This window comes from Acomys minous (genome assembly GCF_964271855.1).
Source record: "Acomys minous genome assembly, chromosome: 13".
NCBI classification, from domain to species: domain Eukaryota; kingdom Metazoa; phylum Chordata; class Mammalia; order Rodentia; family Muridae; genus Acomys; species Acomys minous.
In genome coordinates, this window is record NC_140495.1 from 94,382,923 (window position 1) to 94,406,754 (window position 23,832).

Below are 23,832 nucleotides of genomic sequence, written 5' to 3' on the forward strand. Positions count from 1 at the left end.
AATTTCGTTAACACAGTGCACCCATTATCTACCGAATATCTTTTTGCTATACAAAACTCAAATCTCATTACTATGTTGTAATTCTTGAACCCCCTTTTCTTGGCATTGGCTATTATGTTCTGTGTTCCTATGGGTTTATTCCAGATACTTGCTATAAATACAAGTGTGTGGTAGGCTTCTTTTATAAGTGGGTCATTTTACCTTGGGTAACATTTTAAAGGCCCACCAGCCTTTTCTTCTTGCAGTGAACATGAGTACATAATAAATCTCCTTCGGTTTTCCTTTTCCATGTGTGTGTGTGTGTGTGTGTGTGTGTGCGCGCGCGCGCGCACGCGCTCTGTATTTTGTGTTTTGAGACAGGCGTAGTCCTGGCTGTCCTGGTCTGTAGACCAGGCTGGCCTAGAACTCACAGAGATCTGCCTGCCTCTGCTTCCCAAATTCTGGGCTCAAAGGCGTGCACCACCACTACCAGGCTGGATTCTGTTTTTTTATGACATACTGTGTTCTGTCACAGCTACACCAATTTCCATTTTCCCCCTGCAGTTTACAAGGGCTCCCAGTTTGCTTACGTCCTCAACAGTGTTCTCCCGCCTCTTACTCTTCTCATTTGTGTGCGTTTGTGTTTCATTAGTACTCTTGATAGCTATGAAATGGTATCTCGTTTTTATTTCACCTAATGAGTATGAATGATATTGAGTATCTTTTTATGTCATTTCCATTTTTATGCACCTTTGGAGAAATGGGCAGCAGTGATGCACGCCTTTAATCCCAGCAGAGGCAGGGGCATCTCTGTGAGTTCCAGGATAGAACGTCTCTCTCAAAAAATCAAAGGGTGTAGGTGTACATTATTTCAGTTCCTTATGCCTCTACCCCCCTTTACCACAATCCCTTCCAACGCTCAACACCAGAGGAGAGACAAATGTTTAGTGTGGCAAGGGAATGCAGTTCTCAGGCTGCTTCCTGTTGTCTTAATGAGTCCAGTCTTTCTAGTCAAGATAGCTCCGCTTTTTCTTCTCATCAAACTGAAAGCAACAGCAATCAGGAGCAGCAGCCACCTTCTTCCTGAGGGCACCGCAGTTCCTCTCTGGCTCTGATATATATCCTCTCTAAAGTCCTTAGAACTAAACTGTGTGCTGCCAGCAGAGGTCATGCCCCTCTCAGAGCCCACACGAGGCAAACAGTCTGCTGCTGTGGACAGTCTGAAGCAGCCCCATAGCCCACATGATTAAAACACAACAACAAAAAATGTTTATATTATATAACTGATTTTTAATTCATTTATTCAGATTACAACTCAGTTGTTATCCCATCACTTGTATCCTCCTGTTCCTCCCTCCCTCCTGCTTTCACCCTATTCCCCTCCCCTAGGTCTAAGACCGAGGGGGACCTCCTCCCTACTATATGGTCATAGGCTACAAGTCTCATCTTGGTAGCCTGCTTATTCTTTCTTTGAGTGCCGCCAGGCCTTCCCACCAAGGGGAGGTGGTCAAATATGGGGCACCAGAGTCCATGTCAAATATAACTGAATTTTAAAAGAAACCAAAACTCCACTACAAAAGAGGGAAAGCTCATGAGATTGGATAGTTCTCTGTATAAATTATTTTCATTTCTTTTATTGTACACAAAATTCTAATGGAAGTTTATTAATCATGTTACTTGTGGGGACAATTAGTGGAAAGCTATTGTGGAATATTTAAGTCTTAAAATGCACTGTTTGACTTGTAGATTAATTTTAAAGATGACATTCTAAGTTATATGTGTTATGCGCCTCTGCTCTCAGCACTCTGCAGGTGGAAGCAACAGGATCAGGGCGAAATCAGAGTAGTTCTTAGTTGCGTAGAAAGTCTGAGGCCAGGCTGTGTGACACCCTGCCTTAAACCAGAGAACAGTTGTGCCAGAGGGCTCAGTGGTTAAGGCACTGACCAAAAAGCCTGGTAACTTGAATTCTGTCACCATAATCAAATGGTGAAAGGAAAGAAATGGTGTCTTCAAATTGCCCTCTTGATTTTCCTTGTAAGTGATAGTGTTCACAGGTGTGCCTCTCTCTCTCCTTAGTAGTAAATAAATGTAATTTTAAAAGTTTAAATCCACCATCACAGGCATTTTAATTAAGCTATGTTAAAACATGCAATGAGACTTAAAGGACATTAAAATTAGCCTCAGGGCTCGGGTATAGCTCAGTAATCAAGTACCGGGTTCTCATGCTAGAGGCCCTGGGGACCAGAAGCAAATAGAAGAAGAAACGAGAAGTTTTTTGTCAGTGTGTCCAGTGTAAACATGCCCATAAGTCTTCTGGCATTGCAACAGGACAGTGTCATCTACACACTCACTCATGCTCTAGGACACTGGGTAGTCTTCTTACAAAAAACAAAACCAGACAAAATGAGCTCTCACACAAAGCTTACATTTTTATCAAATTTACAGTTTTATGTTTGGTTATATTTAATGCTGTCTTTTTTTTTTTTTTTTTTTTTTTTTTGGCAGCATGCCACTGTGGCCGCAGGTTGTACACAAATGTTACTTAATCCATAGATTAAATAAATGGTAAGGGATCATTTCTAGAATGGTACTGATTTTCACGTTTGGAGAAAACACATATTTACTGTACTGTAATCCACCCATCCCACCACAATCACGATATTATTTTTCTTCATTTATTTACGTCCTTAATGTTACACCTTTAGATAAAGGTTCAGTTTTTCTTGCATGCAGTTTGCAAATCTTGATTATTAATCTGTAATTTATTGATATTGCTTATTTATTGCTCTTATAGTTTAGTCTTATTAAATCATTTCAAACACAGAAAATACAATTTTTGTGCAGTGAATTTTAATGTAAATGATCTTTTAAATTTTTTTGAAATGGTCATAGCATTGAGTAAAACACAAATAAGTGTTGGGTACAGTTATTGTCATTCAGTGACAGTGTCAACAATGACAGTCATGTTATTGATGCTTTAAAGGAATTTTCTAAATTAAAAAGTACACAGGTGGGACTGGAGAGAGGGCTCAGCAGGTTAAAAGCATTGAATGCCCTTCTGGAGGACCCACATTCAATCCCAGTGCTTCCATGACAGTTTGCAACTATCTGTAACTCCTGTGCCATGGGATCTGACACCCTCACACAGACATACATGCACTCAACACCAATGTATATAAAATTAAAATAAGTAAATTATTTAAAATATATATAGTGGTTGGGGGTGTTAACTTGGTAGGGCACATGGTTAGCACACATTATGTTCTATATTTAATATCCTGCACTAAAAACAAATCATTATCCCTGAATGCTTTCTCAACCTTGTTTGTGGCTTAGCACACACAGACAATATAATACTCATACAGCACACCAAATTAAAACACCATATCTAAGAAGAGAGAACCACAGTTGAGAAAATGTTCCCATAAAGTTGGACTGTAGGCAGGCTTATGAAGCATGTTTAAGTTAATGGTTACATGAAAGGGAGCAGCACACTGTATTCAGGGCCTTCCCTAGGCAGGTGGTCCTAGGTGTCTTGGAAAGCACGGTGTGCTTTGGCTTCTGCCTCCAGCTGCTGCTTTACCTGCTGCACTCCCTGCCTGATGCCTGTGGCCTCTCCAAGTTGTTTTTTAGTCATTTTATCATAACAATAGGAACCTTAACTAGGACACCTGATTACCTGAGTTTGACCCTTGTTAATCATATACTTGAAGGAGTGAACCAACTGACAAATTGTCCTTTGTCTTTCACATGTGTGCTGTGTATGTTATATTTTTTTCATCCAAACCCAAAGAATTCTGATGTTTTTCAATCATGTTCTTGGAGGTCTGAAATAAGATGTATATATACAAACCAGTTATTAACCCCCAAACCCAAAACTGCTGAAATGGGCAATGCCTAGGTGTCAGTAGTTGTCTAACTCCCTTTGTAAGTCTCAGCATTCACGTTTCTCTTTTAGAACAGGAACTAGATTAATAAACTACCACCACCAAAACCAAAAACACAAAACCAAACCACCGCCAACAAAAGCCCAAAACTGCCATTTGATGATTTTAGATGAGTCTGCGGAGTTCTCTAAAGAAATACCGTGTCTTTTCAGAATGTTGCTAATAAGTGATGTCAGTAAAAAAAAAAAAAAAAAAACCACCTTTGGTGGGAGGGCTATAAAGTTTGATTTCAAACACAGCAACATCTTACTGAGAGGGCCTCTAATTCAATAAATGTTAACACATCTAGGTGATGTTTAAGCTTTGAAAAAGGAGATAGAACAATTGAACACACTGCACCCTCATCCTAATGACAGTCGTAGGTGGGATGAATGATCACCATTATCAGTTTGACTGGAGTTAGGATCACCTGGGAGACATAGCCTGAGCCTGTCAGTGAAGGAGTTTTCAGGAAAGTGTGACAGAGAGGGAAGACTCACCACGAATGTGGACAGCACTGCTGCATACCTCACCACTTACTGTTCAAACACCTAATGATTTTTGCATATACTTTGTAATGATGTTGTTCTCTATTTCTTACTCTCCTGGAGACCAAACCAATGCCTGGGCCTACCAGGCAAAATTTCAACTATTTTCCTGCAATTCTCCTGTATATTATCTAGTTAAACAATCCGTATGCAATATTCAATACCTGAAACTGCGTCACTAATGGGTATGAAAGATTTAATACTGTTATAATAGCCTCAGTTTATGTTAAAAATATTACAGACAAAAGAAGCAAAGTTTTATTTGTCTTTCCCCCTTCTATAGTATAATCCTCTGCCTGAATGTTCTGCTTAATAGAGGTTGAGAATTGTGTAGTGTGAATTATATTGACAGTATAGTGAACCATCCTGAGATATGACACAGATGACACAATTCTCTAATAATCATCTGTTCATTCATTGTTCATATGTTTATATGGTTTATCCAGTTTCACCAATCTTTGTGTATATAATTTTGATACAGCTACTTCTGAAATTGCTGTACATCGAATGATGAGGAATTTTTACCCGACTCTAAGGCACTTAGGTTTATAAATAAAACATCTAGTGATAATAAGGCATAAAGAAATTTTCATTCAGCCAGGTGATAGTGGCACACGCTTTAAATCCCAGCACTTGGGAGTCAGAAGCAGGCAGATCTTTGTGAGTTTGAGGCCTTGGTCTACAAAGTGAGTTCCGGGACAGTCAGGGTGGTTACACAGAAAAACCCTGTCTCAAAAACCCGAAAGAAAGAAGGAAAGAAAAGTTCATTGAAACAACCTTTTTCAAAAATAAACCTTTTTGTTTATTTACAATTTTAACATTTTATTAAAGAGGAGGGTAAATTTACATGTTAATAATAAATGTTAATGGTTACATAACCATTAAAATATTATCTGAATATCTATTACTGCAAGGCATAGGACATCCTCAACATTTCTTAGAATTGTGATTGGTATTCTACAGATGTGACTGTCAGGATTGAGAATGCCACTTTTGAACAGATACGCAGAACATACCAAGTAGAAGAAATATGTTTAGTGCTATTTCAAAAATTACTGAAATTCTGGCCCAAACCCCAAGCCCAAATAGTTACATAACACTATTCAGAAACTCAAATAGCAGTTTTGAAAATCAATCATAGCGCAATACAATCCAAAGATTTTCTAATTCGATATATGTTGAAGGATAGTAGGAAAATAAAGCTCTGCCATCGCTGTTAAGTTTAAGTGACATCAGAAAACTTCCTGTGTTCAATAAAAACACTTCAGCCCAAAATACACACTACTGTCAAATCTGAGGTGGGACATTCCAGATAACTTCTTGTGTTGTGTGATATCTGGGTGTGATGTGCAGAAGTGTGTGTGAGCTTGTTCTTTGTTTAGAATAAAAATGGGGAAGAATTGCACAATGCAGCCTGGGTGTATGCTGCCAGAAACACCTCAGATCTTTTATATTTTTTATTTTTAGTAATTTTCATTTGTTGCATATTCATAAACCTTTTGTACCACAATTTTCAGGAACTCACAGTGTTAGGTGACACTCCCTGCCCCATAATAGAGGTATAACCAACTATTTAAGAAGTTGTGGCTAGGTTCTGGTGGTGATAAAGGCGGCTCCATGTCTTTAATCCCAGCACTCAGGAAGCAGAGTAGGTGGATCTCTGGGTTTTAGGACAGCTAAGGTCTACACAGGGTGAGGGGGTCGGAGAGGGAGAATGTGTGTGTGTGTGTGTGTGTGTGTGTGTGTGTGTGTGTGTGTGTGTGTGTGTGTGTGTGTGTGTGTGTGTGTATGTATATATGTGTATGTGTGTAAGCAAGGTGGCTCAGCAGGTAAATGGACTTGCCTCCCAAGCCTAACAACCTGAAGTCTAACCCCATCACCCATGTAAAATGGAAGGAGTGGGCATGAGGGCACACACTGTTAATCTCAGCATTTAGGAGCCAGCCTCAAGAGGCTCTCTGAATGTGAGCTCAGCCTTGTGTACAGTGTGTTGGAGAACAGCTGGAGCCGCACAGAGAAGTCCCATCTCAAAAAAACCAGTTGGGTGAGAGAGCCATAGAGTTGTCCTCTGACCTGCATACATGTTCAGTGATATACATATCAACACACACACAACAATAAAATTCAAGGATACAGTATGAATATATGTGCCTGAAATGTACAATAATTATTAAATTATACTTGTACCTAATTATTGCCAATGTGAACTTACTTTCCCACATTGTTATAAACATGATTTTTCAGGGCTATTCCTTGGAAATACTGCTTTTAGGTAGATCTTTTAAAGGAATCTTTTCTCCCTCATAGCTGCGAACTGACTCCAGGGCCTTGTGCTTGCTAGGCAAGCACTCTACCACTAAGCTAAATCCCCACCCCTTTAAAGGAATCTTGATAAGCACCTTTATATGCTGTAACATATGTACTTAATGAAATACATTTATATATTTTAAAGTTTGGCAGTAAACTATGTTCTCATCATTCAGGTGGGTTTTGGTTTTATTGTTCGACAGATTAAAGTGACTATGGAGTTGCTATCTATGATCTGTTCCCCCCCCCCCCCCTTCCAAGCTGTCACTGGTCTTACTCTATAGACTCATATAGTTGGTATTCTTGTTGTAGTAAATGATACCAATAATAAATTGAGTTTGCATCTTAGACAAAAGATTTAGTATTCCTGATAACCTAGGAAAAATTGGTTTAGTAATATGAATATTTAGTTAACATATGCTATTTTTATTTCTTCTTGAGAACATTTCTATTTTGAAATTAGGCAGCTGGGTTCTTTCTTCTTTTCCTTAAAAAAAAAAAAACTGGCTGTGAATCCTAAATCCTCATTCTCTCAGCTGTAGCCAGCAGTCTGAGAATGTCTGTCTGAAAACCAGAGACAGCCTTATGCCCAATCTTCTGTTACCAGTGCCTCTTGATAGCCAGTATGAATTATTTTGTTTGAATTTTTGACAATGGCAAAGGCAGTAGCTAACAATTCACATTTTAATTAGCTTTCAGAAACTGGAAATTTGAGCTGGGGTGTTGGTGCACACCTTCAATCCCAGTACTCTGGAGGCAGAGGCTGGCAGGGAGAGCTCAAGGCCAGCCTGGTCTAAGTAAGTCCAAGATAGCCAAGGCTACACACAGAAACCCTGTCTGGGGGGAAAAGCACCCCTGGAAATTTGTGTTATCTTTTTTGGGGAAGTCATTTTGGTGTCATAAGAAAGCATTTTATTTGGGTTTTGCCCGCCTTTAGTTCTAGAACTGTGAATGCTGAGGCAGGAGGAGTGCAAGTTCAGAATGTTTTTAGTCTACATAGCAAGTTCCAGGATAACTCATGAAAAGTAAAGCTATAATAGATTATTATTTTCAAATATCAGATACATAAAGCCCCCCCCCCCTTTTTCCCCCTTTTTAAAAAAACATGGTTGGGGCTCAAGACAATGCTGGGATTAAAGGTGTGTGTTACCACTGCATGTCAAAAGTCCAAAATTTTAAACACATTGAAAACTGTGTTCTGAACATTAAAAATGAAAGTGCCCAGTCTAAAGTCTGGTTCACTGCTAAAAATGAAGTTTTGGGGAAAATTTCTAATTGTGGCTACTCATTAACTCAAGCATTTTTCTGTTGAAATTTATTATGTGCTGTATATGTGTTTGTTGGAGATGACATCTTGAGCAATTGACATAAGAAGCACTGGAAATAATACTATTAGATAATGTGTGGTACAGAGGGAATGGTGCCACCAGCTGTTACAGAAATGGAGCTGCTGTGGGTGGAAACACCAATAGTAGATAATGTAGGTACAGTGGGAACAGTGCAGCCAGCAGTTACAGAGATGGGGCACTGTGGGCACTGCTGGAGAATGGAATTATTTGTCATAGTATATGGATTTGTGTTAAAGGTTGTAACCTGGTGTGTTCACAAAGGCCTGGGTCTTAATTCTGTATAGGGGATGGCGTCAGGGCTTAGTTTCTTTAAATGAAAAATAAAGGCTGAATTTTTTTTAACTATTTCTATTATACCAGACCTACATTGATTAATAAGTATACATCAATTTGGTATGTACTTTTTCTGGGGAAAAAGTAAAGCCATTATAATTTAAAGACACTTTCCCCGTGTCTCCTAGGGAATCTTCCAGAGTTTTGAGGTAACTAGTATTTCTCTTCGTAGTTTTGAGTTGTGCTCCCTGTGCGTATGAGTAAAACGTGTTCGTAGCTATTGCAGATGCTCTGTTACCTTTCAAGGGTTTCTGTAGATGGATCTCTCTCAGCTGATCTTCTGTTATGTCTCAAATTCAATATTGACAATAACTCTGCTGCCTAGTATTGTCAGACTTGAGTTCAGGAAGCTGAAGGATGTAGCTCAGTGGGAGAGTACGTGCCTGCTATATGTAGGTGCTTATGTTAAAGACCTAGCCTTGAGGAAGTAAGCAGATACACAGAAAGGTGGTTCCATAAGCCTAGCATTCTTTCTTTCCTATTGGTGGTTTTGTTTGTTTATTTTGTTTTCTCTGTGTAGTCCTGGCTGTTCTGGACCCACTTTGTATATTAGGCTGGCCTGAAACATACAGATTCCGTCTGCCTCTGTCTCCCTGAGTGCTGGGATTACAGAGGTGTAGCCACCCCACCTGGTGGTGGTGGTGGTGTTAAACACACTTCCTTTTTGAGACAGTGTAACAAGAAATCTAGGCCAGCCTCAAAAATTTATGTAGCCAGGCAGACCTGGAGCCAAGGTGAGCTGGTGAGTTCTAGCCCAGCCTGGTCTACATAGACAGCGATAGTTACCTAGTGAGACCTGTTTCAAAGCAGCAACACTATAGCCCAGCATGGCTGGGAAGGTCTGGTCTTCCTCTCACTGCTGCGATCACAGGGCTAAGCCACCATACCCAACCAGAGTGTATGTTTTTCATGTAATTGTTATTATTTCTCTGTCTTAAAGAAATGCCTTTTCAGTTTCTGTTGCCCGACTGTTTGTCATTTGGTGTGTTGCTCTGGTATTGTTTAATTTAGCCCTTTCATTCTAAGTTTTAATAATACGTTATTTCTTTCCTAGGAGCTTATAGCGGCTATTTTCTGTTGAGAACCTTCAACTTTAGAACTATTTTACAAACATTTAAAGATAGTATTTCTTAGACATTATGGCAAATATACAGATGAATATTAAGAGAGACGTCTTTTTTATCAAAGCACATATATAAATACATTTATTTTATTGTGGTGCATTAAAAGTATAAAGTTACAATGGCTGCATGAAACAGAAAACAATTTCGTGTAGGATTCAGAAAATCCAAAGAAAAGGTTGTTTGTCACAAGCCTTGGAAAAAAAAGTTAATTGAAACTTAATAGATGTAGGGAAACATCTTTATACACTGTGAAGGAATAGATACTACTTAATGATGTAATGTGTATAATCATATGGACTAGACGGGGGTGGAGGGCTGGATGGACATGTTCCAGGTCCATGTGTAACACTAAAGTGTCGAACACTGGAGCGAGTGGTTTAGATTTATGTATTAGTATCCGTCGGAAGGGTAGGAGTAAATGCCAGGAGATAAATTAAAAACAAAAAGGAATCTGGATGGGTAGATGCTTGGACCCGTTTATGAAGTCTGGATTTGAACTCTAGTACTACAAAAACTGTGTATAATGACAACTGCCTTAGTGTCAGGAAGGTAAGAAGTTCACGGTCAGCCCCCACCCCCCCCAAAAAAAAGGAAAAGAAAAGAAAGAAGATCAAAGAGTATAGAGCTGGGCATGGTGGCAAACACCTTTAATCCCAGCACTCAGGTGGCAGAGGCAGCCTGAGTTTGAGGCCACTAGCCTGGTCTTACAGAGTGAGTGCCAGGACTACATAGAGAAACCTTGTCTCAAAAAACCAGAGGGGGGAGGGGCCTGTTGGTACAGTGATGTAAGGGGAAAAGGGACTTGAATATAGCTAGTATTTACAGCCATTGTGCTTCAACAGCTAAGCACTGAGAGTGCTAAGAATGAGAGCTTTTAAAACACGGGCTGTCAGTAACATGAAATACTTCTGTATTATCAGCAAAGCCTGTTATGGGTGGACGTGTATACCTTTTACAGAATTTCTGGTTATTAGCTGCATCAGGTTTTAATCTTTTTGCTAGTGCTTGACAAGCTATAGATGTTTCAGTTAATATTTGTTGCGTGAATTAAACTTCCTAATCCTTTTTCTCTTTCTTTCTTTCCTTTTTTTTGGGGGGGGGGCATATGAAGCTGCCTAACTGGTTTGACCACCTCTTGTACGAATGTGAGCCTGTGGGGGTGGCTATGAGTGTGTATTGCCCCATTCTTAAACTGTAGTCTTTTGGGACTTAAACGGGACATTTGAGGGTCACTAATGTTAAACTTCGTTATACAAGCGCAGTTTCAGATAGTGCCCTGCTTAAGATGAGTTGTTCTTTTTGTACTTTTTCTTCTTCTTTTTAAAAAACGTTTATTTTATGTGCATTTGTGTTTTCCTTGCATTTATGTCTGTATTAGGGTACTGGATCCCACAGAACTGGGTTTGTAGACAGAGATGAGCTGCCATCTAGGTGCTGGGAATTCTGAAAGAGCAGCCAGGTCCTCATAACCTCTGAGCCAACTCACCAGTATATTGAAAGCAATATGAATTCTGTAAAAACTGTACTTTGAATATTTTGAGTTTTTGTCTTTTTTTTTTTAGAGGATAGGAATATATATTAAAGGGGACTGTTAGGATCCTAGGCAATAGAAACAAATAGTAGTTCTATGTCAGCCAAGGAATCCAGTGGGTGACATACATTACTATAGGTTTAAAACAGAGTTTGTGTGGAGATAATTTTATCCAACTTTAGTCTATATACATATTTTTTAATACATTTATGAAACACCAAACATTTGAGTATAGTGGCTCATTCCTTAATCCCAGCTTTAAAGGCTGGCAGATCCATCTGAATTTAAGCCAGCCTGATCTCAAGGCAGCCAAGCTATACTGTGAGATCTTGTCTCAAAAAGAGAATGAAAAGTAGCTTTAGAGTGTACCTTCAATACCACACATAAGTTGTGATTTAGATAAATCCCATACAAAACAAAATAGCAATAAATTTTATTTTTAGGCACATAACACCAAACAACAGTGAGCAGTATTGGTGAAAATGGCTTTGTTGCTGCTGAGAGTATTATCAAATTTATGAAAATTAGTAAATTAATACATAAATACAAATTATATAAAATTAACTTAACTCAAATTATAATGTCAAATGTATTTTGTATACATCAAAATCAGGATAGTTTAGTCTTAAAGTGATGTCTGTCTAAAATTTTGTTGAGATGATCGAGGAATCTAGAAAACTGATACTACTCTTGATTTATTATACATTGCTATTGTTTGCTTTTTTATTTTGTTTATACACACAGAGACAAAAAGATGTATATGTATTTTCAGAAACTTGTTGTGCTGTCACCTTCATAAAAATGTATCTTAGGTTTTTATGTTTACTTGGCAATGTACAAAAACCAGGTATTGATCTAAAAACATTAACTTTAATTTATACAGTAGTAATATACTATATTAAATATGTCAGGTCTTATCTAATAAAGTATTCCCTAAATAATGAAAACAACAATAGCAACGGACCTTTGGGTACATAGCAAGTCTGAGGATAACTTGGTATGCAAAGGGATTTGTCACACACACCCCCACTCCATCCCCCGCAAAGAGGACTAAACATTTTGCTTAGTGCTAGAGTTGACTGCTTAGTGGACTGGAAGACATCATTTGATCCTTAGCACAGCAAAAAATAATGTATTGATACCATATGGGAAATGAAGTAAATCTTACCAAGAAAGAGAAATACTTTATTACTTCACTTATATTGAATTTTAAAATGTTGAACTCATAGAAACAGAGCATAAGGGGATCTGGAGAGATGGCTTAGAGGTTAAGAGCACTGGCTGCTCATCCAGCCAGAGGTCCTGAGTTGAATTCCCAGCAACCACATGGTGTCTCATAACCATCTATAATGAGATGCCCTCTTCTGGTGGGCAGGCACACATGCATGCAGAACATGGTATACATAATAAATAAATCCTAAAAAAGAAAGAGAAAGAAAGAAAAAGAAAGGAAGGAAGAAAGCAAACAAGCAAGCATAAGGGCTTAGAGTAATGGGTCTCCAGTTATTAACTCTTCCTGTCCTTGCAAAGGACCTGTGTTTAATTATCAGCACTCACCCACCTTGATTACCTCACTACCCTCAATGATTCCAACTCAAGGGGATCTGATGCCCTCTTCTGGTCTCTCTGTGCACCTGCAAACATGTGCCATTCACCCCACCTCAACCCACATATGCAGAAATTCAACAGCAGAAACAGTTTAGAATGGTGATTGTCAAGGAAGTAGACAAATCCTAGTCAAAAGGTTTATACTTTCAGTCAATTTGAGTAAGTTATGAGGATCTAGTGTACAGCCCAATGACCATAGTTAATGATAATATCGTCTATCGTGTGTATTTGAAATTTGCTAAAAGAAGTAGATCTAAACTTTTCTCATCATATGTAAAAGTAACTTGATAAGGTGGCAGATGTGTTAACAGCCTGATTGTGGCCCTCACTGTACAGTATGCAAAGTCAACATATTATATACCTTTAATTTGTAAAGTTATCATCAATTATATTTTAGTAGAGACGAAAAGATAAAATGTGCTGCAGTTGATAGTACATTGTAGTTTGAGGACTGCGTCTCCTTTAGCCACAGTCTTGAGCCAGCTCGTTCTGGGTTCATAGTTCATGTGACCTGAGGTGGTTTTTTTTTTTTTTTAGCTTCACAGGCAGTTTAAATCAACCTTGAAGTCTTTTCTTAAATGATTAACTACACGTTTGGCTCTTCAAGTGTTTTCTTGAAGAACTTCCTCTTTGTTCCACTTCAGATACATAAGAGAATAGGGATCAGTGATGATTAAATTTTCATCTGTTTTAAGCTTCAAGAGGAACTACCTTTGTGTTCATAGTGTTTACTAGATGGTTTTAGGTTTTCTCTTGCCATGAAATTTGGAGAAAGAAGGGTTGCATTTCCTGCAGCCGACCTATTCTGCTTCTTAAGACATCTCAGAGAGGGACTCTTTCTGCCTGATAACAGAGTTTCTCCTCTTGCCATAGCATTTCTCTTTATGAGCCACAGCTCCACACTGAACAGTGGCTTGCTTTCCAATGTATGCTTATTGGTAAAGTATTTAAAGTTTTTTTGTGGTTACTACTAAAGTAATTAGGCAAATAAAGTAACATCTGCCAAGAGAATGTCTTAAATCCTGGGCTGTACTGCTGGTCTGGCCTGAGATGCACTCACTCTGGGCCAAGTGTTGTTGTTGTTGTTGTTTTGTTTGCTTTTGTTTTTCAAGACAGGGTTTCTTTGTGTATACTTGGCTGTTCTAGATAGAACTCACTCTGTATAGCAGGCTGCCTTCAAATCCACAGAGATCCATCTGCCTGCCTCTGCCTCCTGAGTGCAGGGATCAAAGGCATGCACCACCACTGCCGAGTACAAGGGCCAAGTGTCCGTAACTAGTAAAAGTTACAAAATTTAGTTTTTTTTTTTAATTAATAAATTGATACCCTGTTTATTAAAGAGGTGTGGGGTTGGTCATACTGTCAGCAATAAAGAGCTTGTGTCCTGTCGAGCTTCTGAAATAGTGCTTTCCACAGCTAACAGCCTTAGGTGAGGCACAGACACAACTGCTTAAAGATAAGGATTTCTGGGCTCCACATACTTGCTACAAGTTGGGGAAAGGCTTAGAAATGCTCATTATTTGAAGGTTCTCCAGGTAATCCTGGAACTGCCTAAAATTGTGGCTCAGAATATTAACTGTTGTATAATTCTGGGAAAGCCATAGTGTTTATCAACTTCTCAAAGGATTGGAGTTGTCAAATATGTTAGAACTAAGCTGGGTGTGGTGGCGCACGCCTTTAATCCCAGCACTCGGGAGGCAGAGGTAGGCGGATTGCTGTGAGTTTGAGGCCAGCCTGGTCCACAAAGTGAGTCCAGGATGGCCAAGGCTACACAGAGAGACCCTATCTTGAAAAACCAAAAAAAAAAAATATATATATATATATATATATGTATATATGTATGTGTGTATATATATATATACATATATATATATATATATATATATATTAGACCTTGTTAAAGTATAGGTGGCTGTGCCTCACTCTCACAGGTGCTGTGTCTGTAAGTCTGTTGCATGCCCAGGGGTTTGCATTTTTTTTTAACTATAAATAATTCTTTGGTATGGTCGCTGCTACTAGACAAGAGCGCTGTGTTTTGCTGCTGTTCTAGGCTTTGCCTAGCAGTGTACTTTCAGGATCAAGTTCTGGCAGCATAGTAGATCTTTCAGAATTCTTATCAATTATTAACAGTGATAGATAGAATGAGACACAGCAAACTCAGTCTGATTGTCACTGCAAGAAGGTAAAGAAAACAGTGTTGGCAAAGAAAGTAGCAGAGCAAAAGCCTGCAGGGAGTTTTTACAGTTCACTAACATATGGAAGTGTCATGAAGAATTGCTTCTAAGCAGTGTTTGCTTTACTATAGAAAAGTGTTTATTTCTTGCCCTGTAAGCTTGAGGCTATGAGTTGGACCCCAACTTTAGCATTCAGTGAAAGAGAGACCGAGATGGTAGTAACATTTATTCTTTTGAGATCAATGTAAGCAATACAGCAAGTAACTCTTTAACCTGTGCGTGCACGCGTGCTCACCTCCGTCCCTCCCTCCCTCTCTCTCCCTCTCTCCCTCCCTCCCGCTCTTCCTCTCTCCCTCTCTCCTTCTCCCCCTCTCCCCCTCCCTCCCTCCCTCCCTCTCTGTAAAATGCTCAGTGGACACTCAGATGATGTTTTTGGTTTCTACACTCGAAATTGTAAGCTTAAAGTAATGTTCACATTTCCCTAACAAAAATAAACTTAGTGTATAGAGCTGACTTTTGACCTAGTAAAAGATAATATAGAGAATCTCTGAAATAGGAAATCTCAGAAAATGGGCAGTCAAGTATTAATACTTGGAAATGGTTAAAAAGTCATAAAGTGCTCTTAATCCACAGGAACCCTGATGTTATGTTGTCCAGTGTTTGATAGGGCATCTGAAACTTTGAAGAAAATTAGGATTATAGAGTAGTAAGTCTTTATTATAATCCATGAAATATAAATATATGTGTGTGTGCACCCATACATACATACATACATACATACATACATACATACATATATATATATATATATTCCATGAAATAGCAACCATATGATGGCTCACAACCATCTATAATGAAATCTGGTGTTCTCTTCTGGCATCTAGGTGTCAAATAAATACATGTCTTTTTCTTTTTCTTTTCTTTTCTTTCTTTCTTTCTTTTTTTTTTTAGACAGGGTTTCTCTGTGTAGTTTTGGCTGTCCTGGACTCAACTTTGTGGACCAGGCTGGCCTCGAACTCACTGAGATCCACCCGCCTCTGCCTCCCGAGTGCTGGGATTAAAGGTGTGTACCACCACTGCCTGGCTATAAATAAATCTTTTAAAAAACATTTATAACTGACCCCCCATATGCAAGAAAAGTAGGATTTTTCATTCAATGATAACTTTGATACGTTTTAAAATCTAGATCCCTTTTTTTTTTTCTTTTTGGCTTTTGAGATGAGGTTTTTTAGCATAGCCCTGGCTGGCTTAGAATTCACTTATGTAGACTAGCCTGGCCTCAAACTTAAAAGGTACATCTGCCTCTGCCTCCTAGTACTGGAATTAAAGGTGTGAGCCACTACACTCTGCCTTTGTATACTTATTAATGATTTAACATTTTTATTTGCTTCCTTCTGTCTCCTTCACATACATGCATTATCTTCCTGTTTTCAGACCCTATAAAATTCTTCCACATGAGTTTCTGGAAATCTGATTCTCTTATGCTATACTCAGGTAGCTAGATTTATAAAATATAAATGTAAGATACAAGCTTTCTTTCTTTCTTTCTTTTTCTTTTTTGGAGACAGGAGTGTTGGCATCTAACTCTCAGAGATCCACTTGCCTCTGCTGCCCATGTGCTGGGGTTAAAGGTGTGTGCCAGCTTGTCTTCCAGCTTTTCTTTATTCAGGTTGGGGTTAGTCCTTGTTCCATTTATTCTGGTTCAGTTTTTTGATGCAGGTTATCACTGTAACCCAGTCTGGCCTGGAAATCAGTATGTATGAACTCAGTGTTCATATACCCTCCTGTCTCAGCCTCCCAGGTACTAGGGTGTTCAGAGGCAACTGCTCCCATACCCAGCTCTTACCATTTGTAAGCATGAAGATGGTCATAAGATGAGTGAAGGGAACACATCCCCGATTAACACTGCTGGTAGTCAGTATCTGAAGAATATCATCCAGCCCACATTGCATTGACTTGCCTTTTGCAGGATGTGTTGATAACAAATTTGTTAGTCAGGCCTCTACTATCTTTGTCTCATAATCCTCTATTTAAAGCTCAGAGGTTAAAGTTTAATAGAGCATATGACAGAATACTTTGCTCTCTGACATCCCATGCCAGCAATCATGAAAACAATATAGTTATTTCATACTGTGTAACATTGTAAAAAATTACTCCATCTCCAGAATTCTGGGGTTAATGGCGTTCTTACTGCCACAGCCTGCAAAGTTATAGAAAAAGGAAATTAAGTAATGCTTCAGTATTAGGAGGCAGGAGGACTTATCAGGGTAATTCTGAAGGAGAAGCCTGAGGTGAGAAACAACTAAACAATTCTAGAGTTTCAGTATGTGTCTTCCTAGTGTTCAGAAAGCCTAGATGGGCTGGAGATAGAGTTCTGTGATAAAGTTAGTATATGAGGTACTAGGTTTGATTTTTCCAGCATCTTAAAAGGAAGGATTTTTAAAAATTATAAATTCAGCTGTAACATAGAATTTCAAAACATCATTAGTGCAAACCTTTAACAGGATGTCTACAAAATTACAAAATGAGCATTGATACTAGACTCTGGCTGTTATCAAGGATATAGTGAGAATGGGGGAAGAGATACTAATTCTTCATGTTAATTTCCAACAGTTAAAATCCTTTGTTTTAATCACTAATGTCTGTGTCTTCTGAAAATACCATAAATTGTAATAGGAAAAGAGCTTTTCTTTATCTTATTGTGGAAAAGGTTTATTTATCTATGTATAGTCTGTCTGTATCTATCTATATCTATCTTTCTATCCATCCATCTATAGTCTGTCTGTATCTATCTATATCTATCTATCTATCTATCTATCTATCTATCTATCACTTATCTATTTGTATGAATGAACACCATCTCCCTGTAAATCTGTACGACTGAAGAGGGCATCATATCTCATTATAGATGATTCTGAGTCACCAAATGGTTGATGGGATTTGAGCTGAGGACCTCTGGAAGAGCAACCAGTGCTTTTAACCACTGAGCCATCTCTCCAGCCCCCTAATTTTCTTTTTATCATTAGAGCCAAGCATATAGAAGACCTCACATGGATTGCTTGATTGAGTGTGCTACTACTTATTGGCAAGAGTGAGGTGGTGTGTGTGTGTGTGTGTGTGTGTGTGTGTGTGTGTGTGTGTGTGTGTGTGTGTGTTTTCATTTGTTTGTAGAGGTCTAGGGCTGATGTTGGTAGTCTTCCTTGATTGTTTTTCTGCCCTTTTTTTTCTTTTAATCAAGATGTTAGTCAAACCCAAAGCTTGCTACTATGTTCTGAAGCTCCATCTCCAACACCAGAGCTAGAATTACTGTGAACTGCCATGGTCACCTGCCCTTTACATGAGTTATAGAAATCTGAATGCTGTATCTCTTCCTTGAAGTCCTTTATTTATATGAGAGAAGGTCTGTGTACATCCCTGGTTGTCTTAGAACTCACTCACTATGTATGGAAGTACTTTTTAATAGCCAAGCTAACTCCCCAGCTAGAGGGAGGAAGTAATTTGATGAATCTGTAGCCTTTAGAAATACATGTATAACTAAACCATAATGCTGTGCTCTGTAGTCTGTGCAGGATCTGTATTATTCAGTAATGAAATATTCTCGTGGGTATTTATCATGATACAGGAATATTGTGCTTATATATTTTTGTGGATATATAGAAAAATATATGCCACATTGACATATTTGTCAGAATCTAGTTAGCCATATAAGGTCATATCTAGTTGAAGTTCATTTAGGTGTGATTGTTCATCTATTTTTTTCTAACAATATGTCTTTTTTTGGTGTTTCCTTTTTAAAAATATTCATTCATTTATTCATCCATTTATTTATTGAGAAAAAGTCACATTACACAGCTTGGCTGGCCTTTAACTCAGAGATCACTTGCCTCTGCCTCCTGCTAATGCTTTCTTAAAAAGTCTATACTGCTAGGACATTGAACACAGAAGAAGTTCATTCCTTAGTATTCTCCCTTTGATTATCGGACCTGACAGAAGTTTTTGTATTTTGTTCTTGGGGTATTTTCTGATCTTTACTGTTGGCGGAATCACCTCGATTTCATTCTTCCATATGTAGAAAGGTGTAGAATTCACTTTTACAGGCCAAGCTAAAATGTAAGTAAAATGTCCATTTAACCCTTAATTTCATTTGTAGCCTTCTTACATTATTTGGAAAGGACAGATTTTCTTTGAAAAGCCAGGCAGCGTTGCCTTCCTTTTAGCTGCTGTTTACGTTCTCAACTAACTCTGTTGGTTTATTCAGCTTGTAACCTGGAAACTAACTAAAAAGGAAGGAAGTCAGATGTGTATTCTGGGCCAACTGGAGTAGCTTCCTCTTCCTCTAGCCTGGTTCAGCAGCTTGAAAAGGCCTCAGTCTTCCCCTCCATCAGAGGGCAGGGTGGGGATTGATTAGCTCTTTGCTTTTCTGTGTCTGATTGGAGTTTTCTATTCCAGTAAGGTTTAAGGATCAAGGAGACTGGAGCAAGAGAGATGGCTCAGTGGTTAAGAGCACTGACTGCTCTTCCAGAGGTCCTGAATTTAATTCCTCGCACACGTGATACCTCACAACTATCTATAATATGATCTAATATCCTTTTCTGGCATGCAGGTGTACATGTAGACAGAGTACTATATACATAATAATTAAAATAAATCTTATAAAATATTCAAGGAGACTTGGTAAAACCTAGAAACTTTCTATGTCATCACTTCCCTGTTTTTGTGTTAGAAAATTGTCAGATTACAAGAACAAACATCAATGTATTTCCTTCTGTCCGTCCATCCATCCTTTCTTGTTTTGTTTTCCAAGACAAGGTTTCTCAGTGTAGCCCTGGCTGGCCTGGACTCACTTTGTAGACCAGGCTGTCTTTGAACTCACAGAGATCAACCTTCCTCTGCCTCCCAGAGTGGGATTACAGGCATGTGCTACTATGCTTGTCTTTTAATGTATGTCAAATCCCAGTTCAACATTTAAAGGTATCCTGTTGCCTGTCACCAGTTGCTTGTATGTATCTCTTTGCGTTTTTGTTGTGCATTAAGAGTTGTTTAGCTAAGTTCTCTAGAGATGTCCTTTTACTTTATTTCAGCCTTGATAGAGTTTGGAATATATTTAAGATGAATATTTGGTTCCTCAATGATGATGTCGGTTATTTTGATTTTATCTTAAGGAACAGGAATGGATGACTGGCAGTTGTTTTGATCCTGTGGTTCTTTGTGCTGTTGCTTCTGTTGGGGTCTGATAGTACTTGTGCAGCATTTTTTAAAGTGTGGTGCATATATAATCAAACCTGAATACATAGCTCATTATATAGCCTTACACCATTATGTACTGTAAATTGTAGAAATAGAGTATAAAATGTACTTCTTTATAAAGCATTTGGCTCTGTTGTTTGGGACTTAGAGATTGCTGTATGTGTCCAGTGGTTATCCTCTGTAACATACATGACCTCTTTTTTCCTTCCCATGTGTTTTCTGTGTCATAAAAATGAGTTATTAGAATTGTGTATTGTGATTTAATCTTTACTTAACAGCGTTATTTAAAATACTTTATGCTAAAGTAACATTTTAGTATCATCCATCAACTATAAAATAAAGCATTTTATTTTAGCACCACCCATGCTCTATAAAATAAAACTGTATTTACTCCCATACTTAGAATAATCATTGCCTATTGCTTCATCTTCCCTCCATGCCCATTGTTGGTTTTAGAGATAAGGTTTTAGTCTAGCCCAGGCTGGCCCTAAGTTTATGTCAGTCCTTCTGTCTCAACCTCACAGTTATGAGTCACCACATCCAGTAAAGCTTTATTTGCTCATTTTTATTGTGTGTGATTCTTTAAGTGGGACTGAAAACATTTCAGGTAAATCTTAACACTGAAGCCTCTGTGTCAGGAGCTAAGATTTTATTTTGTTACAAAGATTTATCGTTTGATTATACTGACAAATGAATGGATATGACCTACTATTTAACATGGAGCCACAAATCATATTTTTATTTCTTGTCTTTGGGTTGTTGAGAGGCTGAAGTTAGGTATAGACTCACATAAGCTTCTATTTATAAAATAAGAAGACACTGTTTTGGTCCAGAAGAAATAAATGAGTAACACATGTAATTATAAATCTTTTAGCACCTTTATTAAAAATTAAAATGCCAGACATGGTGGTGCACGCCTGTAATCCCAGTACTCAGGAGGCAGAGGCAGGCAGATCATTATGAGTTCGAGGCCAGCCCAGTCTACAGAGCAAGCAAGTGTAAGACAGCCAAGGCTACACAGAGAAATCCTGTCTCAATAAAATAAATAAGAAAGAAAAATAAAGAAGCAACACACAAGGTATTACAACATTAACCAATATAACCAAGGTGTGGATTCAAGGTATATCTTAGCATGCAATTCTTTTATTTGGTACAGAGAGCACACATCTCACTTCAGATGAAATACATTTTAGATGGGCCATTGTACACGTGTGTAGTCACTCATTTTAGTTAATATTGTACAGCATAACCATAGAGTTATGAACCAGTTTGCTTATTTTTTTCTGACTTTGGCGCTTTTGAGAAGGTAGATTGTCGTTTTATTTTACTTCACTACACTTTTGGTTGGTTGGTTGGTTGGTTGGTTGGTTGGTTTTTCAAGACAGGGTTACTTTATGTATGGCGCTCTGGCTGTCCTGGGCTCACTTGGTAGACCAGGCTGGCCTTTAACTCACAGAGATCTGCCTGCCTCTGCCTCCACAGTGCTGGGGTTAAAGGTTGTTGTTTTTTGTTTTCTTTTGGCTTTGTTTTGTTTTCTTGTGACAGCATTCTGCTAGCCCAGGCTGGCCTTGAACTCACAGCATCGGCCCCAACCCCTCCCCCCCCCCCCCCATGTGTGTTTATCACAAGTCATCACCACCACATCAAATGCTTGGGGTTTTTTGTTTGTTTGTTTGTTTTGTTTTGGTTTTGGTTAGTTGGTTGGTTGTCTTTTTTGGAGAGACAGGGTCTCCTTCAAGTCTCTAGGTGGTGAAGATAGCCTGGAATTCTTGTCACTGTATTTCTACTTCCCAAGTACGCAGTCGGATCAGGCGTGTGCCATTGACACAGTCACAATTTTTAAACTGATTTTTCTCAGAGTGGTTTTTGTTGTTTGGTTGTTTTTTTTACATTTTAGGACAAAAGTGTTTTTTGATACTATAATTACAGCACTTCTCTCTTCCTCTCATATTTCATCCGTTGTACAAACCTTCTTGATCTATTTCAATCAAGTTCATGGCCTCTTTTTTCATTGATTGTTACTGCATGAACGTGTGTGTGTGTGTTCCTAAGTATAATCTGCTCAGTCTGTATGATGTTACATAGCAAAAATAATTTTAAATAAAAAATAATTTTGAAAAGTCTAAACCACAGTTTTAAAAAGTAATTTAATGATACTCTTTATTTTTCCAACTTGATATTTACATATTTATTTAGCTTTTTGCTTTCTCACCTTGGTAATTCTGGAAAGCAAAAACTTTGTTTGCTTTAATAAGGAGACAGTAAACTTGAGCTCTTCGTCTCGCCACTAGTCTGTCTTTGTCTGTTGTTAAAATTATGAGCCAGTCTCTATGGCCGCAGCCAAATGAGTAATCACCAGTAATGTGACTCGTGCTGGAAGTGACTCCATCAGCACCTGTGACGGGGGATTAGTTACAGTTTACAGAGCACCGCCTCTTCCCTTCTCTCAGTGTGCCCTAAGCCAAGTCCTCGTTCTCATTTGGGTGTCTGCGCTGTTGGAAGCAACGGCAGTGTGTTTCCATGCAGACAGTACAGTGGGAAAGCTTCCTCTAGCTAATGGATGGCTGTTCTCTTTATTTGGAGTATCTTACTGGTTATGTAAGCGACCTCGGGAGAAATTATCCTGACCCAGATCGGAGGATGCAGTAGTGCTTCAGCTGCAGGATTTCTTCGTCGTTAACACCACAGTGCTGATGACAAAGAGCAAGTTGTAATCCTCATCACTGCCTGGCTGAGCCGGGCAGACAGAAAATCGTCATTTGCTGTTCCGAGGGCTTGTTCGGTTACAGCCTCCGCTTCGTTTTGTGGTCTTGGCTTTTCTTCCTATACAATGACGGCGCTTCAAGTTAGCTCAGAAACGCTTGGTTTGAAAGCCATTTGCTTGTGATTGTTTTTTGAAGACTAAAGAAGTATTTATACTCGATTAAAAACATACTGCTCAAGAACAAAATGAAATGTCAGCTGTATTTAGACCTTTAAAGCCTTGGCTTGGATTGCTGAGGTTTAAAGATACTTTAAAATTGTCAAGAACTAAGTACGGTTTGTATTTTTCTGCTTCCCTTTTCTTTTGTCTTTATTACATTTGGTTTTGCTTCTTAGCCTTAGGAATTGAGGTCACTGCCTTTTATAGTTCTAGGCTCAATGTTCTTAGTTTTAGTATTTTTTAAACTGTTGGAAAGATGTTTACTGTGTTGGCGATAACTTAGTAACACTAAAAACTTAATTTAAAAACCAGAGTTTAATTGTTTTGAGTGTTTTGGCAGACATGCCTCAGATTAGCGACAGTGTTTAAGTATTTGTTCTGTGAGGGGTTTGTGTTTTCCTTTCTTGGTGGTGGTATAGATCCCCTCCCCCACCCCAACTTGTTTTCTAACAGTATCATGTTTTCAATAGACCTGCTGGGGTGGGAATTTGGACTTTGTTCTTTCAAGTAGCTTCAGCCTTTTTTCTATTTTGTAGGCTAAACCTTGACTTACAAAATGTGGCCTAGATAGTTTTTAGTTTCAGTATTTTCCTTTGTTGAGATCTGGACTTGTATTTTTGTAGTTAATGAGCTTGATTTTTTTTTTTTTTAACATGAAAAAGAGCGTGTTAAATGTTAACCAGAGATTGTTAGAAACTCAGGCTGAATTTCCTGTGCAGTACTAAACGGTGATCTTTAACGTGTTTTGTCTGGGCAGCTGAGCTATATTTGAGAACTGTAGAC

The 23,832-nt window shown here is 38.5% G+C and overlaps 1 protein-coding gene across 7 annotated transcripts in view; it reads left to right on the plus strand.

The window, feature by feature from the left end:
• Positions 1–23,832, plus strand: part of JMJD1C (jumonji domain containing 1C) — a gene marked incomplete at its 5' end in the record, with an annotated part of 160,380 nt that overhangs the window by 66,205 nt on the left and 70,343 nt on the right. Inside the window, one exon of one of the 7 annotated variants that reach the window (XM_084753333.1) lies at positions 22,405–23,165. The exons of 5 other annotated variants lie outside the window; for them this stretch is intronic. Of the gene's footprint in view, positions 1–22,404; positions 23,166–23,832 lie in introns of those variants that run through there. One more of the 7 variants, XM_084753332.1, reaches the window with a different exon arrangement.